This window comes from Ochotona princeps, chromosome 4 (assembly GCF_030435755.1).
Source record: "Ochotona princeps isolate mOchPri1 chromosome 4, mOchPri1.hap1, whole genome shotgun sequence".
NCBI lineage: Eukaryota > Metazoa > Chordata > Mammalia > Lagomorpha > Ochotonidae > Ochotona > Ochotona princeps.
The window spans coordinates 26,817,698-26,834,054 of NC_080835.1; the positions used below are offsets into that span (position 1 = coordinate 26,817,698).

General features: G+C 46.7%; 1 protein-coding gene across 4 annotated transcripts in view; it reads right to left on the reverse strand.

Moving 5' to 3' along the window:
* Positions 1-16,357, reverse strand: part of HIPK3 (homeodomain interacting protein kinase 3) — a 123,312-nt gene that overhangs the window by 87,248 nt on the left and 19,707 nt on the right. Inside the window, exon 1 of one of the 4 annotated variants that reach the window (XM_004585418.4) lies at positions 4,609-4,993. The exons of 1 other annotated variant lie outside the window; for it this stretch is intronic. The gene's annotated coding sequence lies outside the window, so the exon portion shown is untranslated. Of the gene's footprint in view, positions 1-2,648; positions 2,718-3,750; positions 4,131-4,608; positions 4,994-16,357 lie in introns of those variants that run through there. 2 more of the 4 variants (XM_058663195.1, XM_058663197.1) reach the window with 2 other exon arrangements.

The following is a 16,357-nucleotide window of genomic DNA, read 5'->3' on the forward strand; positions in this document are numbered from 1 at the left end:
AGAGTCTTTGAGACCCTGCACCCATGTTCAAAACCCAAAGAAGGCTCCCGACTCCTAGCTTTGGATCAGCTCAGCTCTGGCCATTGTGGCCATTTGGAGAGTCAATCAATGGATGGAAGATCCTTCTGTAAATATGCATTTCTAATTTTAAAAATCTGTATACTAAACACATGCATAAATATCCTTACTTTAAGTTATATTAAGTACTTGAGATAGACAAAACAGATTTTTTATCAGCTGGATCCAGAATCAGTAAAGAGAGTCAAATAATTCTTTAGAACTGCAATTGCATGATACACAAAGTGTTGCCCATAACAAAGTAGTTCTCTATTCCCTTAGAGAGAAATAACACTACATCCCAGTTAAGGTGTAGCAAAAGGGGTATGTCTTTGAAAAATAAACAAATTCACTGATAGACTTCTACATTGTAAAAAAAAAAATTAGTTTATCTTCGGAAGTAACTTCCAAGTTGACCACATCACACTGAAAGCTTCAACTTTGGACCTTAGGAAATTAGGACAGCTGTAACCCAGAAAATGTACAATATCGATATTAATGTTGACAGCAATAATATAATCATATATCATGTTATTTTGCATTCTTTACTAGCAGGCCTAGGAATAACAACTTCTGGATCCTGGCACAATAGCTCAATTGGCTAATCCTTCATCTCCAAGCATGGCCTCCTATATAATTGCCGGTTCGTGCCCTGTCTGCTCCACTTCCCATCTAGCTCTCTGCTTGTGCTTTGAGAAAGCAGCAAAAGATGGCCCAAAGCCTTGGGACTGTAGACCCATGTGGGAGACCTGGCAGAAGCTCCTGGCTCCTGGGTTTGGATCAGCTCAACTCTGGTCACTGCAGCTCTTTGGGGAGTGAACCAGAGCATGGAAAATCTTTCTGTCTCTTCTTCTCTCTGTAAATCTGACTTTCTAATAAAAATAAATTTTTTAAATTGCTATTAAAATACTATACATCGGGCCCGGCGGCATGGCCTAGCAGCTAAAGTCCTCGACTTGGATGCACCCCGGGATCCCATATGGGTGCCGGTTCTAATCCTGGCAGCTCCACTTCCCATCCAGCTCCCTACTTGTGGCCTGGGAAAGCAGTCGAGGACGGCCCAAAGCTTTGGGACTCTGCACCCGCGTGGGAGACCTGGAGGAAGTTCCTGGCTCCTGGCTTCGGACTGGGGTAGCACCGGCAATTGCGCTCACTTGGGGAGTGAATCATCGGATGGAAGATCTTCCTCTCTGTCTCTCCTCCTCTCTGTATATCTGACTTTGTAATAAAAATAAATAAATATTTAAAAAAATAATAATAATAAAATAAAATACTATACATTGGGCCCAGCAGCATGGCCTAGCGGCTAAAGTCCTTGCCTTGAACGCGCAGGGATCCCATATGGGCGCCAGTTTGAATCCCGGCAGCTCCACTTCCCATCCAGCTCCCTGCTTGTTGCCTGGGAAAGCAGTCGAGGACGGCCCAAGGACTTGGGACCCTGCACCAGCGTGGGAGACTTGGAAGAGGTTCCTGACTCCTGGCTTCGGATCAGTGCAACTCTAGCCATTGTGGTTACTTGGGGAGTGAATCATCGGATGGAGGATCTTCCTCTCTGTCTCTCCTGCTCTCTATATCTGACTTTGCAATAAAAATAAATAAATCTTTAAAAAAAATACTATACATTATTCACCACAATAAAAATATTTTTAAAAGGAATCACTGGAGGGCCCGGCGGTGTGGCCTAGAGGCTAAAGTCCTCGCCTTGAAAGCCCTGGGATCCCATATGGGTGCCGGTTCTAATTCCGGCAGCTCCACTTCCCATGCAGCTCCCTGCTTGTGGCCTGGGAAAGCAGTCCAGGATCTAAATAATGTCATGACATCTTTTAATCTCCAAATTAAAATGCAATGTAAACAATATTTTGATGCCTTTGGACAGACCAAGGGTATTCCAGGGTACCTTCATCATGCAAGTGATCTGTTGCAATGACAGCGGCAGTTAAAAACAATTCCCACCTGACAAAGCCAACTGTGTAAGTCACCAAAACACATCATCCTAACATTCCAGTGGAAATGAGCATCCCACCAATGGATGTGAATCAAGTTAGGAAAAGATACCCAGCACTCTGCTGTTACTTCTGCCGCTTCCCCTTTCCTTGGTCCTCAGAGTTCCTGAACAGACCTCACAAAGGGTCCATCAAAAAGCTTACTTGAGAAGCTTTTGCTGCTTTTTAAAGTTTCGAGAGAGAGAAAAAAGGCTTTCATGTTTTGCATTCAACAAATACCTTTGCCATGGCCATACTGACCTATCTCTGTAATTCACACCTTCTTTTATGGCATCCCATGACAGAACACCCAGAAAATTAAATTATCTACAGCTTCTTTTCAAGCATATTTACAAGAATTCTCTCATAGAAGCCATCTACTTTAATGTGACTCTAAAACCCCATGCCCAGAAGCCAACGACTGGTTTATAAACAAGATAATGATTGGTTCAAAGGAAAAAGTATTATGACAATAAACCAAAACTGGCTCACCACGTTAATGATCTGCTTGCCTAATATGTATGTTTAGCTACTTTAGTCAGCAACATCCAAATATAAATTTGAAACATTTAATGGCCAGCTGTGTTCTAGATTTCAAGCTCATCTTACCTTTTTAAAATACAGTTTTAAAAAAAATCAGGTTCTTCACAAATGATTTCTTCTTTGTAAACATATTCCCTATAGCAGTGAAAAATAATTTAAAATTTTCTCCCATACCTTGAAATGTCAAAAAAAATCGCTAATTTCAATACATCTCCATTGTAACACAAAAGTCTTAAAACAAGAAATAAAATTTCAAATCGTCTATACTTCATGTCACATGTAAGCCTTTTCTACACTTTAGGAATGGAATCATTACTATTCCATAAAATGCCTCATTGATATGAAAGAACATTATTAGGTTGGTTAAATTTCCATTAGTAAGAAGCGGCAAGCAGACATAAAATAATCCATAAAATCAAGAAAGCTTTTTAAGAAAGGTCAGTCGCATTGTTCGTTAAAATACTAAGCTTAATCATGGCCTATCTAAACCTTATCATTGCTCATTGTACAAAATTAGCACTGCACTTGCAAACATAAGCAGAATCTGGACTTATCAAACATATGGTGAGACTTGCCCAGCTTCTCAAACACGGAGAAAGCAGGATTAAAATATTTCAGTTGGGAAACAAAACAAACTGATCCTATCAATAATTTGATCAAAGAGACTCAAAAAAAAAGTCAAAGTATCATGATGAAGATTTTAAAATTAACTGAAATGGTGTGTATACAACTCCCTCTTCAGAAACTACAACTTGTAGAGCAAGTATCTGAAAGCCAGGGGAGAGGGGACAGAAAAATCAGCCAACCTTCCATCAGGTAGGAGGTGCGCACATTAGCACTAGCACCAACCAACTTTCCCAGCCATGGACCACAGCGGCCAACAAAACAAAGTTGACAAGAGAACAACCAAGAGCTTTTCAGGTCCAGTGGATCATCAGAGAAAACCTCTGCTGTTGCTAACATTAGTTCCTTCTCATCCGGAGCGGCGAACCGACAGGTGGAAAAATAACCCGGCAGCAAGAGGCCGTGAAAAACACGGTTCAAGGACCGAACGTGTTATGACTGCGCCGCAACAGGTCCAAGGTAATTTACGCACACATCCCGTAGCGCAACTCTCCCCAGCAGAGCCAAGGCCGGGAAACCACACACTTCCCTGAGAGCCACCTACCATTTTAAAACAGCCATCTCCCCCCGGACAGGAAAACAGACATTCTCCTGCCAAAGTCTTCGCGCGACTTCTCCCGGTGCGTCCAAAGGCCGCCACCGTAACGAGAGAAGCCGGCAACAGCCTCGCCGCGCGGCCGCCACGCCTTCCTCCCGCCGCCCTGGGGACGCGGAGCCGCGGCTCACATTTCCCCTCCCCGACAGTCCCACGCACGCACGTCCCCGGGGTTGACACCCTCCGACTCGGCCGCTTCGCGACGCTGCCGATCGGGCCCCAGAGCCCGAGACGACGCCATCGGCTGGGGCACCCAAAGTTGGCGTGCGTACGCGTGTTTGGGTTTGTTCCTTGGCCCAAATGAAAGGCCAGGTCTCCCGAGTGACGGCCTATTGGGCCGCGCGCGAGGAGCTGGGGGAGAAAAGAGAGGCCCCCCGCTGTGGGACTAAACAAAACTTCGGTTGCTGGGAAGAGCCGTTGCGCAACCTTGGCAAGCCGAGGGGCTCGGGCCGCCGAGCCAGGGCCCAGGCCGCTTCCCGGAGGCTGCGCCACTGTGCGCAGGAACCACGCGTGACCCCCGCGTCCGGCGGCCCCGCGGGGCTGGCGTGACGCCGGCCTCAAGGGAGCCACCCGGCCCGTGTTCCCCAACCTCCAGCGAGGGCTGGGGGCGGAAACGGGGAGCGCGAGGGTGCCCGGCACAGGGCTGGGACGCAGGACGCGCGACGAACGCGGGACGCTCGCTGCGAGGGGTTCGGGCCTGGCGGGAGTCCGGCCAAGGGGGACCGCTGGCCACTCCCGTCCTTCACTCCGACCACCATCACCACCTCCGGGGCTGGGGGGGGGGCGCCCCTCTCCTGATTCCCTTACCTTCCTAGAGGCCCGCGCTCTCCCCTCTTCGGGCGGCCGCAGCCCTGAGCATGTCCGGGGTGGGGTGTGGGGCCGTGCCGGGGACAGGGAGCCAGGCGCTTCAGCAGGCGGCACCACCCAACCCGGGCTCAGCCCCTCTCCGCGGCCGCTGCCATCTTGTCCTGGCGGCTGAGAGGAAACGGCGAGACACCCTTCCCCGACCGCTGCTGCTGCTGCTGCTTCTGCTGCTGCTCTGCCTGCTAAACGCCGGGCCCGTCTCCCTCATCTTCCTTCACGGGGGACTTGGGGTGGGGACGTCGTGGCTAGGGCGAGAGGCCCGCCGGCCGGCCTCCCGGCTGCTGGGGCCTACGGGCAGCGCAGGATGCGGGGCCCGCGTCGGTTGAGGCCCATTCCTGACGCTCTTGCTACGAGATCGGGGGGGAAAAAGGAAAACAGCCGGAGAGGCGGCGACGGCGGGGGCTTTCGCCACTGGGCCTCCTCAGGTCGCTGCGCCGCCGGCAGTCGTCACGGAGGCAGCTGTCGCCGGCCGCCCCGATCTCGGGCCCCTCCTCCGCGCCCGCCGGCCTCGGCCGCCGCCGCCTCCGCAGCGCCACCGCCCGCCTGCCGGGCCTCGCTGCGCGCCGAGCCCGGGCGGCCCCGCTCGGCTCCGACCGCGGCGCCTCGGCGAAGCCCCTCCCCGGGGTCCGCCCGCAGCCGCGCCCCTGCGCGGAGCCCGCCTGGCGGCGGGTGCCGGTAGGTCCCCGAGCTCCCTCCCTGCCTCACGACCGCCCTACAGCAAAAGCAGCATCCGTTCGCTCCCCTCCGCTGCTGCTCTGAACCTTGCTTGGTCTCGGCCTGCTCGGGCACAGATACACATAACCAGCCCTCTCCCAAAGAAAGGGTGAAAATGCAGAGGCCGAATTTTGCGGACCTTTTGAGATCCTGTAATCGTAATCCCCCCTCGGTTTGGGATTTGTATTAGCCGTCGTTTTTGGAGTCAGAAATTAGGAAAGGAGAAATGCTTAGTCAAATATATGATTTCCAGATAAAATGAGCTCTTCCCGCTCCCTCACCCTACCACCACCCCCCCCCGTTCCTCTCTATGTAACTCAAGAGGTCGGTCGCCAGGAAAGAGCAAGGGCCCCTTTGCAAATAATCCAAGCATTTCCTCCATGCAAAACCGTGTTATCAAGTTCGCCTACCTCTGCATTGATATTTCTCCATCAGGTTGGCCACTTCCACAATGCACTGCACACCCCCCCCCCTCGAAAGACTAGTAACCACCTCCTGGAGGCTAGGAAATCGACAGAACAGCCTATTTCAACACACGTAATCTTAGAAACACAGAATATTAGAGATGAAAGACCCTTAGCGATCCTCCATCCAAACTCAGGCCCAAGACAGAGGCTCAGAGACATCTACAGGACCTGACGAAAGCACACAGCAAAGCGCCGCCACCTCCAATCCGCTGCTTGCCTCTAGGAAGCCACTGACCTTCCCAACACCTGTCGTTCGGAGTTCATTTTCTTTAACACCGATTTCTTCTGGCTCTTTCTGTTCCGAACTAAAATAGAAGCTTTTGGGAACTCGAAAACCTTTCTCTTAAACAGACTATGACCTTCCTTTGTTTCCTTTGTAATCTTCCCCTGGGGGATTGAGTTTCCCACATATGTCTCTAGCCCCACACATCCATTTTCTGTTGCAATAGCAAAGGCCAGGCCAAAGGAGTGGCAACTTGGTTATGCCAAACATTGAATCTCTGTCGCTTTTCACACTGAGAAAAGAGGCATTTAGAGAATGGTTTTAACAGCATAAAGGTAGTATGCCCCGAGGCCATTGGAAATATTTATATCAGGTTTTCAAGGTAGCGAGAATAAAAGAAAAGCAAAACAAAGACTTTCAGAGAGAGGGCAGTGAGTAAACATGCTCTTATTTGTTTTTAGTAAAAGGTAGCCAAAAGAAACAAAAAAGGATTCAATCCTTATTTCAAGGAGAAAGGTGTAATAATAGAAAATTGTTACTAGGGAAATGGAGAATATTCCACTAGAACTTAAAATTTTCAGGATTTTTGCAAACATTTCTCTCGGCCATCCATCTGTAGGCAGACACTTCTCTTCTTCATATGTGTAGCATTACTACAGCTACAAAAAGCCAAAAAGTGGAAGGGAGAAATTTGTCTATTTCACAGTAGGTTGGTACTCCCTCCACTGTAACTTCCTGCGTAGGACTGTGTTTCCTGCCTTTAAGTATGCAGTTACAAGTGCCTAGTACAGGGGCTGAGACCTGTTGTTACTTCACGTCTTTCCATTTCTCTGATCTCTTCTCCCTCAAATACAGGTCTCAACAGGATTTTTTCTGAGCCTCAACATCCGCACAGATGCTTCAAAGTCTGTGATTTTTTTTAAGCTCTTTCTTTGTTTCTTGACAGTGCTAAGTTCATTTTATAAAAGGCAAGCTACTGGATTGCATATGGAAAAAATAATTATATAGGAAAAAACCCAGAATTTAATCTTTTTATTCAAAAAGATTACTTAAACCCTACGTAGCATTCACCATGCTATGTTCTGAGAACTTAATGGTGAAAAGGGAGGTAACTGTTCATCTGTATTCTCTCCAGAAAGTTAGCCGTTACAGAATGAAGTGCCAAGCAAGAGGAGAGAGAAGAGTTAGACCTAACCAAGTGGAAAGGTAGGGAGGTACAGAAAACAGGTTCACGTCTTACCCTTCAGAACTTCACCAAGTCCCCAACCTTTTCTGGGAGAATCTCCTGTATTGCCTAAATCAAATGCCCACATGATCAGTTTTCCTATGTGCTATCTGTCTAAGTTGAAATGTTACATTTATTTTCTGCTTATTCACCTCATGTCTAAGCTGAAAGTGCCAAGGAAGAAGGGAACACATCTCCTCGTGCACCCCCACGGGATCCCCAGCGGCAAGGTAGAAGTACCCAGAAGATAATCACTGGACAGGCCCCAGGACAGAAAGCAGTGCCCTGGGTCAGAACCACAGAAGGACCAGGATGGTGACTGCAGATCACTAAGCAAGTGCAGACACCCTTCACACAAAGGGTGAATTTGTGAATGAGAGTTCAGAGCCAACGACTGTGTAGAAAGGAACCCAAAATGAAAGAGAGGAAGGACAGTTGAGGCAAAAGAAGAGATATGTGCAAAAAACATATACAAAAAGGCCATGAAGACTGGAATTTTTAGGCAGAGTAAGAAAACAGATCGGAGCAGGTGGGGGTGGAAGGCAGGGCAAGGACCAGATTGGAATTTAGCAACTGAAGGTTTAAGAAACACAACATGATGAAAGCAGCAGCTGTCTTGGAATGAGAGCTCTATGGGGAGAACTGTTTATTTTCCTTTTTTACAGAGTTCTGTTTTTTTTAAGTTCTCTGTTTCAGTGACTGCCAGTCTCATTGGAAGAGCTAAAAGTGGCTTAACACAGTGTTCACAGATCCTGAATGTCACTCCAGCAGCACTGCCCTCCAGCCTCTCCCCTGGAGTAACTACATCAGCACCTTCTCAGAACACTCCCCAAGCATTCACTCACCTCCTCTTCACATCCCTGCTCAAATGTTCCTCCCCATTTATTATTGCCTTTTTTTGCAATAAACATTATCCATGTTCCCTACAAACTTTTTTTAAAGAATTTTTAAAATTTTTTTTTAAAGATTTTATTATTCTTATTAGAAAGCCGGATATACAGAGTAGAGGAGAGACAGAGAGGAAGATCTTCCATCCGATGATTCACTCCCCAAGTGAGCGCAACGGCTGGTGCTACGCCAATCCGAAGCCAGGAACCTCTTCCAGGTCTCCCACGCGGGTGCAGTGTCCCAAAGCATTGGGCCGTCCTCCACTGCTTTCCCAGGCCACAAGCAGAGAGCTGAATGGGAAGTGGAGCTGCCGGGATTAGAACCGGCACCCATATGGGATCCTGGAGCTTTCAAGGCGAGGACTTTAGCCGCTAGGCCACGCCGCCGGGCCCTTTTAAAGAATTTTTATTTCAAAGGTAGGTTTACAAAAAGAAGGAGAGACAGAGAAGTAAAGAGATCTTCCACTCACTGGTTCACTCTCCAAATGGCCACAACAGTGGAAGCTAACCTAATCTGAAACCAGGAGCTCATTCCAGGTCTCACACCTGGGTGCAGGTGCCCAAGGATGTAGGTCATCCTCTGCTGGTTTCCCAGACTATTAGCAGAGAGCTGGACCGGTACCCAGGTCCACACATGGAGGATTAGCCTACTGTGCCAATATACCGGCCCCCAAACTTCCTATCTTTATGACCCTCCTTGTGCCTTACCACCATCTTAGATTCTAAGCTAGACTCTATATTTTCTGCCTGTAACCTTCTCTCCAGCAAATTTTTCCTGTTTTGTTGACTGTTTGATTCCCCAGAGCCTGGAATAAGGCCTAACCTATAAAGGGAAGTCAACAAACATTTGTAAAATAAAAAAGTTAATTTTCTGCAGAAGTGTTCAGAATCCTCAATAAATTCAGTCTGCAAGCACTCAATGACTTAGAAATTCAAGACCTTTTCTCTTTTAGGTCTCCAAAAATCTCTCCCTGACCCTCAAGGGAGGCCCAACTTCATCCACCTTGTATTCATGGCTTACTGAGGCCTATACAGACATCAGTATAAAGGACTGGCCCTGCACAGACTTGCCGATGGTGCAGGTGCTTCTGTCCAAAGCATTGCAGTTTAAAAAAAAAAAAAAAAAAAACTTTTACCAGAAATGTTCTCTAAATCTGAGTTACTGGGGGCAAAGTTATAGCTCAGTAAGTAAAGCTTCTTCCAGTGATGCCAGCATTCCATATTGGAGCAACTCCAGATCCCAGCGGCTCCACTTTCAATGCAGTTCCCTGTTCATGGCTTAAGGAATGCCCAAGCGTTTGGGCCTCTGCATTCACCTGAGAGACCTGGATGAAGCTCCTGGCTTCAGCTTGGCATAGCCCTGGCCATTGTAGCCAGCTGGCGAGCGAACCAGGTGATAAAAGACCTCTCTCTCATCATTTCTCTTTTTGTAATTCTGACTTTCAAATAATAAATATTTAAGAACCAAAAATGGGACTGGCGTGGTAGCCTAGTGGCTAAAGTCCTCACCTTGCACACGCCAGGATCCCATATGGGTGCCAGTTCTAATCCCGGCAACCCCTCTTCCTATCCAGCTCCCTGCTTGTGGCCTGAGAAAGCCATCAAGGACAGCCCAAAGCCTTGTGGGAGAACAGGAAGAGGCTGGTTTCAAATCAGTGCAGCTCTGGCCGCTGCTTGGGAGGTGAATCAATGACAGATCTTCCTTTCTGGGTCTTCTCTCTGTATATCTGAGTTTCCAATAAAGAAATAGAAATCTGAAGGAAAAAAAAGAGCAAACATCAACAAAAACTGAGTTACCAGTCCACATGCCTCTTCCTCAAGGAAGTTCCCTGTTTTTTTCCTCCTCCAGATGCTAAGGTGTCCTTTCCTGCTGTTGGGCTTTGGGGGTGCCTAGTCAATCAGCAAGAGCTCTGCAAGGAGAGAGCCACCACAAGACGTCTGCCACCTCCCTCACATAAATAAAGGACTTTCTTCCTGGAAATCATCTTTGTATAGCTGGGCCTTAGGGAGGGGCAGCAGGAATGGAAAAACACATTCAGGGGTGTGCCACTCTTGCTCATATTTGTATATCAAAAGAGTCCACTCAAGTAACCCTTTGTAGCCCAAAGATCAATTTTCTTTATCTGAAAAAATCAAACCCGAGTTCGTGTTGCGGCCTACAAGTTAAGCTGCTACCTGCCACACAGGTTTCCCATATAGATGCCAGTTCAAGTCATGACTGCATCCACCTGTAGTTCAGCTCCCTGCTAATCACCTGGGAAAATCGTGGAAGATGGATCAAGTCCTTGAGCTCCTGTACCCATGTGGGTGTCCCTGATGAAGTTCCTCACTTTAGCATGGCTCAGCCCTTGGCCATAACAGCCATTTGGGGAGTGAACCAATGGATGGAGCCCTGGGTCTGGCGCGATAGTGGCTTAAGTCCTCGCCTTGAACGCACTGGGATTCCAAATGGGTGCCAGTTCTAAACACGGCAACCCACTTCCCATCCAGCTCCCCAGTTTGTGGCCTAGGAAAGCAGTCAAGGATGGCCCAAAGCCTTGGGACCCTGCACCCATGTGAGAGACCTGGCTCCGGACTCCTGGTTTCAGATGGGTTCAGCTTCAGCCGTTTAGGCCGCTTGGAAAGTGAATCATTGGACGGGAGATCTTTTCTCTCTCTCTCCTCTTCTCTGTATATCTGACTTTCTTTTTTTTTTTTTTTTTTAAGATTTATTTATTTTTATTACAAAGTCAGATATACACAGTGGAGGAGAGACAGAGAGGAAGATCTTCCGTCCGATGATTCACTCCCCAAGTGAGCGCAATGGCCGATGCTGTGCCAATCCGGAGCCAGGAGCCAGGAACCTCTTCCAGGTCTCCCACGCGGGTGCAGGGTCCCAAGCATTGGGCCGTCCTCGACTGCTTTCCCAGGCCACAAGCAGGGAGCTGGATGGGATTAGAACCGGCGCCCATATGGGATCCTGGGGCGTTCAAGGGGATGACTTTAACCGCTAGGCCACACTGCCGGGCCCTGTCATCTGTTTAAATGTAGTCTAACGAACACTCTTTGTCAAAGTTTTTCTAAAGCCCTACATCAATTCTTCATTCTCCTTGAATAACGAAGATGCTCACACACCTCCTTATTTGACAACCAAATGATGTCTGTACTGTGGGGAATTCGTAAAATCTCTGACATATTATTTTCTGTGAATGTTTACCAACATGCATCTTCCAGGTCTAATTGAATCCACTGCCCACTGACGTCAGCTCACTGAATGGCAAGGTGCCAACACCCACTCCGTTTACATTATTTTCCCTCTCCACAGCTCCTGAACAGTTAACTGTAGTGACAATGCAATAAAATGGATTGACATGGTTTTTATATTTAAAACAATGCATAAGATAATACAAAATAAGCAAATTTAAAATTCCATCTTTTTAAAATCCTGATATTTCCCCGCTTATAAGCCCTCAGAATATCATTTTGTCTTCTGAAAATATCCAGTTCTTAGTTTGTTGAGTCACATTATGATAGGATCCCATAAAACACTTTTAACCACCTTTCCTGCCTTGCCTATTATCCCACCAATGTTCTTTCCTTTTCCCTGCCTATAACCTTTGTATTGCCAAACCCAAGCCATTTCTGCCACCCAGAGTATCCATTCACCTGCTGAAATCAAACCTACCCTTCACAGTTGAGTAAAAAAATGTATCCCTTCAAAAAGCTTTGAACATCACATCCCAAAATGCTATTCATTCACCTCCACAAATACATCTTCATTCCTATCATACGCTGCACACTGTTCTCAATGTTCATATTAAATAACTCAAGGATACTTATTACTGTCCTCATTTTTAAGATGAGAGAATTGAAACACAAATTAAGAATGCTAACCAAAGGACTAGCATTGTGGAATGGCAGGTTAAGCTGCTTGCTAGCATCCCGTGAGAGTATGAATTCAAATCCCAGATGCTCCAGTTTTCATCCCAGTTCCATGCTAATGTTCCTGGGAGGGCAACAGAAGATGTCCCAAGTGCCTGGGGACCTGGCATCTAAATAGAAGGCTTGGTTGGATTTCCAGGCTTCTGTCTGCCGCCTGGTCCAGCTCCTGCAGTTGCAAACATTTTGAGAGTGAACCAGCGGGTGCAAGTTCCATCTCTGTCTGTCTCTCCCATCTCTATGTAACTCTACGTGTCACATAAATAAACAAATCTTGAAGAAATAGAACAGAGAACTCTATCCAAGGTTGCACAGGACAGGCTGAGCTGGACGTGTACCCAAACTGCCTGGCTTTAAGTAGCTACCCCAGATTATAGATCTCTAATATATTCAATCTGACCCAGCTCCCTGATGGAAGAACTGTCTCTCCCTCCCTCTCTCTCTTTCTCTGTAATTCTGTTTTTTAAATACATGCCTGCGTTTATTGTCCAACTTCACTCTTTATTCAGTCTTTCAGTTCATCTGGACCCTGGGAAGCAGCTGCGGTGGCTCAGATGGTTGGGTTGGGTTCCCAGTTCCCAGTTTTAGCTCCATGCAGACCTGGCTGATGTAGATATTTTGGGAATGAATCAGTGAATGGTTCTCTCTCCTCTCTTCTCTCTCTCTCTCTCTCCTTCTCAAATAAATGAAAAATGTTAACAAACAGGCACATGTACATTATGAAAGAGATTACAAATTCCCTTAAGGGGAAGTATTGAGGATTAAACTGAGAAGGAAAGTAGTCTGATAATCCTCTGAAATGAGCGTAGAAGCTCCTTCAGCTCCTTGAATTTCAGCGACATGAGCACAGAGGCCAAGCAGGTTTCATTGCTTACCCAAAACCATATATGGCCAGTCCTCTTGCCTCAGTCATCTCATCCATACATCAAAGTAACTGCCTGTATTTCCAAAAGAAAAATTCACTTAGAGTTCCTCCCAAGTTCCTTCTTCCTTCTATATTGCAGCCAGGGAAGCAGCCTCATCTCTGGGTGATCCATCTTTGGGTGATCCAAATGACCCATGTCTTCCTTCTGGGTCCTGAGTGTGCTGAAGTGAAATGAATGAGGAAGTGCTCAAGGATGCTTCCAGGGAGTCTGTGCTCACACACAGAAAAGTGGCATGTTCAGTCGCGGGAGCTATGTAGCAACCACAACAAACCACGACCGCAACAACACCCCTGCCAGCTAACACAGATTCCTGTGGGGTAGTGAAACAGCAGGCACTTACAGAGAAACTCTTTGGGTGAGAATCTCTCCTCCTTCTGCCTCGTAACCCACCTACACGTGTGCCAGTTCAGCTCTTGCAGGAAACAGGGACCTGCTTCCTGGGCACTGATGTGGATGAATCATGAGGTTGTTAGGCCTTTAATGCTTTCAGAACAGGCACTAGAAGGGGTCAAGGTAAAACTTGGATTGGTGCTCTCTTGTCTTTCTTGGGGCATTTTCTGGTAATACCCCTTCATGGTAGTGATTGGTCATTTTCCTTGTTTCCTAGTATACAATTCCTAAAATCTTCCAAGAAATGGTATCCTTTATGCTAGGGAAAGGATTTATGATAATTCACTTTCTAGGGCTTATAGCACTAAGTTAGAAGCAGGTGAAACAACCTGGCATGCATCTGGCATCTATGGGAGGAATATCAGGGTAGGGGATGGTGTCCTCACCTGTGGGATTCGACCTAGTCTCCAGGCAGATCATGTCAGGACTGAATTGGAGAATGCCCAGCTAGAATCCTCTACAAGACTAATTGTGTGTGGAGTGAGTGTGTGTGTGTGTGTGTGTGTGTGTGTGTGTGTGTGTGTGAAGGAAACATACCTGGTGTTGCAAGATGTCTGTGTTGTGAGAATATAGAAAGAGAACTGAAATAGCAAAGGATTTCTTCTGTATCTCTATATACCTCACATTTCCTTTACATACCTGCTTTTCTCCTTCCTTTGTTCAAAGTCATTCTTTCAAACTGCTTCACATTAGCACCTCTGGCTACCAGAAGTGGCCCTCGTATGCTGTTATCCCACCCCCTAGCATGCAGAGATCCTCAACACTGAAATTACTCCTATCATTGCTCAAAATGCCCACTTCTCATGCTTAATCTTTGGAAAAAGTATTTTGTTTGATGTTTTACAGTTGCCAAAGCAACCAATAGCCCCAACAAAGCCTCTGTTGGAGTAAGAAAAAGGTCCTAATCCTGATGTTTTGGCTTCCATCTGTCAGAAAGTTGTCTTCCTGTACCAGTTTTGTTAAAGCAACACATGTGCTGCCATCTGTCAGACAAGTGCCACAATCAACACGGACCTGTGACAGGTGTGATGTGAGCTCTGACTGTTCCCACACAGTAGTCCTGTTTTCCTCACCCTATACTCCTCCAGCAAAGAGTGGATGGAGAGCAGGCCAGGAGCCTTCCAAGTTCACCAAGACGCAGTTCAGAGCCTTCATCTTTGAATCTGACATAATGCTTTGCCTTATGAGAAGCTGAAGATTAAACGGGACGGCACATGCAAGCCTGATATATGGAAGGCATAATGCAAACTCAGTTGGATCCAAATGTTAAAGATCTCCCTTTAAGCTAATTGCAGGCGACATTCAGGGTTACATGGGTCAGTCCACACTCCGCCATCAGCTCCAGGAGTGGGATTCAGTTTCGCCTTCCCTCTTCTTTTCTGCAGAGAGGGAGGAATTAATCGCTCTCAAATGCAGTCCTCACTCCTCACCTTTGCTATGTTCAGTTTTGTGTCTGGGCCATAGTTGTGTTCAACTTTGAAAGAGATTATATTTCTCTGAGAAAATAGAATTTCTGGGGCCCAGAAACTGCAAGCACCAGATTCCTCTATGGGCACCAGTTCATGTACTGGTTACTCCACTTCCCATCCAGCTCCCTATCTGTGAGCTAGGTAGGCAGCAAAGGATAGTCCAAAGCCTTGGCACCCCACCCTGTATGGGAGGCTTGGAAGAAGCTCCTGGTTCCTAGCTTTGGATTGGCTCAGCTCCAGCTGTTGCGGCCATTTGAGGAGTGAATCAGTGGATGGAAGATCTTCCTCTTTGTCTCTTCTTTCTATACATCTTTTCCCAATAAAAAGAAGCAAATCTTTAAAAAAAAAAAAGATAGAATTGTCTTGTCCAATGAATATCTGCACTGGAGTATGTTTCCAGTCAAAATATTTAAGACATTGTCTGGATTGCTTCCAGTTCACCAAATATCAAATTGAATGTTTAGAACAAGTTCATGTTTCTCTTACCTCTAATTGACCTCAAAAATACCTGGGTTACCTTCAGTAAACATAAATATAGTTTTGGGCATCAATTGTTTACTATCCTTATGGTTAAATGACTATACAGCATGAACACTATGTTATTATGAAACAGACATAAAATTAGGGGCAGGCACTAGCTTTGGCCTCCAGCTTCCTCCCAGTGCAGACCCTGGGAGGCAGCACTGACGGCTCAGTGAATAAGGTTCCTGTCACCCATGGGCCAGAGCTGGATTGCGTTCTGGCTCCTGGCTTTGGCCCGTTGTCCAGTCCCACCTATTGTGGGCATTTGGAAAGTGGCCACTTGATGATAGCTCTCTGTATATCTGTGTTTTGCCTTTCGAATAAATGAATAAAATACATGTACATATAAGCATGAAATTAAATCTGTAGTATCATTTTTTTTTCTTTTTCAGGATTTACTTCAATTTTTTATTGGAAAGGCAGATAGAGAGGAGATACAGATAGAAAGATTTTCCATCTGCTGGTTCATTCCCCAAATGGCCACAACAGCCAAAGCTGAGCTGATCCAAAGCCAGGAACTAGGAACTTCTTCCAGGCCACCCATGCAGATTCAGGGTCCCAAGACTTTGGACTATCCTTTGCTGCCTTTGCAAGGGCTGAAGCTGAACCAATCTGAAGCCAGTTTCTTCTGGGTCTCCCACACAGGTATAGGGTCCCAAGACTTTGGGCCATCCTCTACTGCCTTCCCAGGCCATAAACAGGGAACTGGAAGGGAAGTGGAGCAGCCAGGATACAAGGACACAAACTAGCGCCACTATGAGATCCTGACACATGCAAAGTGAGGATTTAGTCACTGGGTAAATGCATCGTGTTAAATTTTTGTTTTCCATTTTCAAAATTCTTAATTAATTAGTTAGTTAGTTGGTGCTTGCTTTTAAGATAGACAGAGACCTGCAATCTACTAATTTGTGCTAAAAGCACCCATGACAGATAGGCTTGAGCAGGATCGTG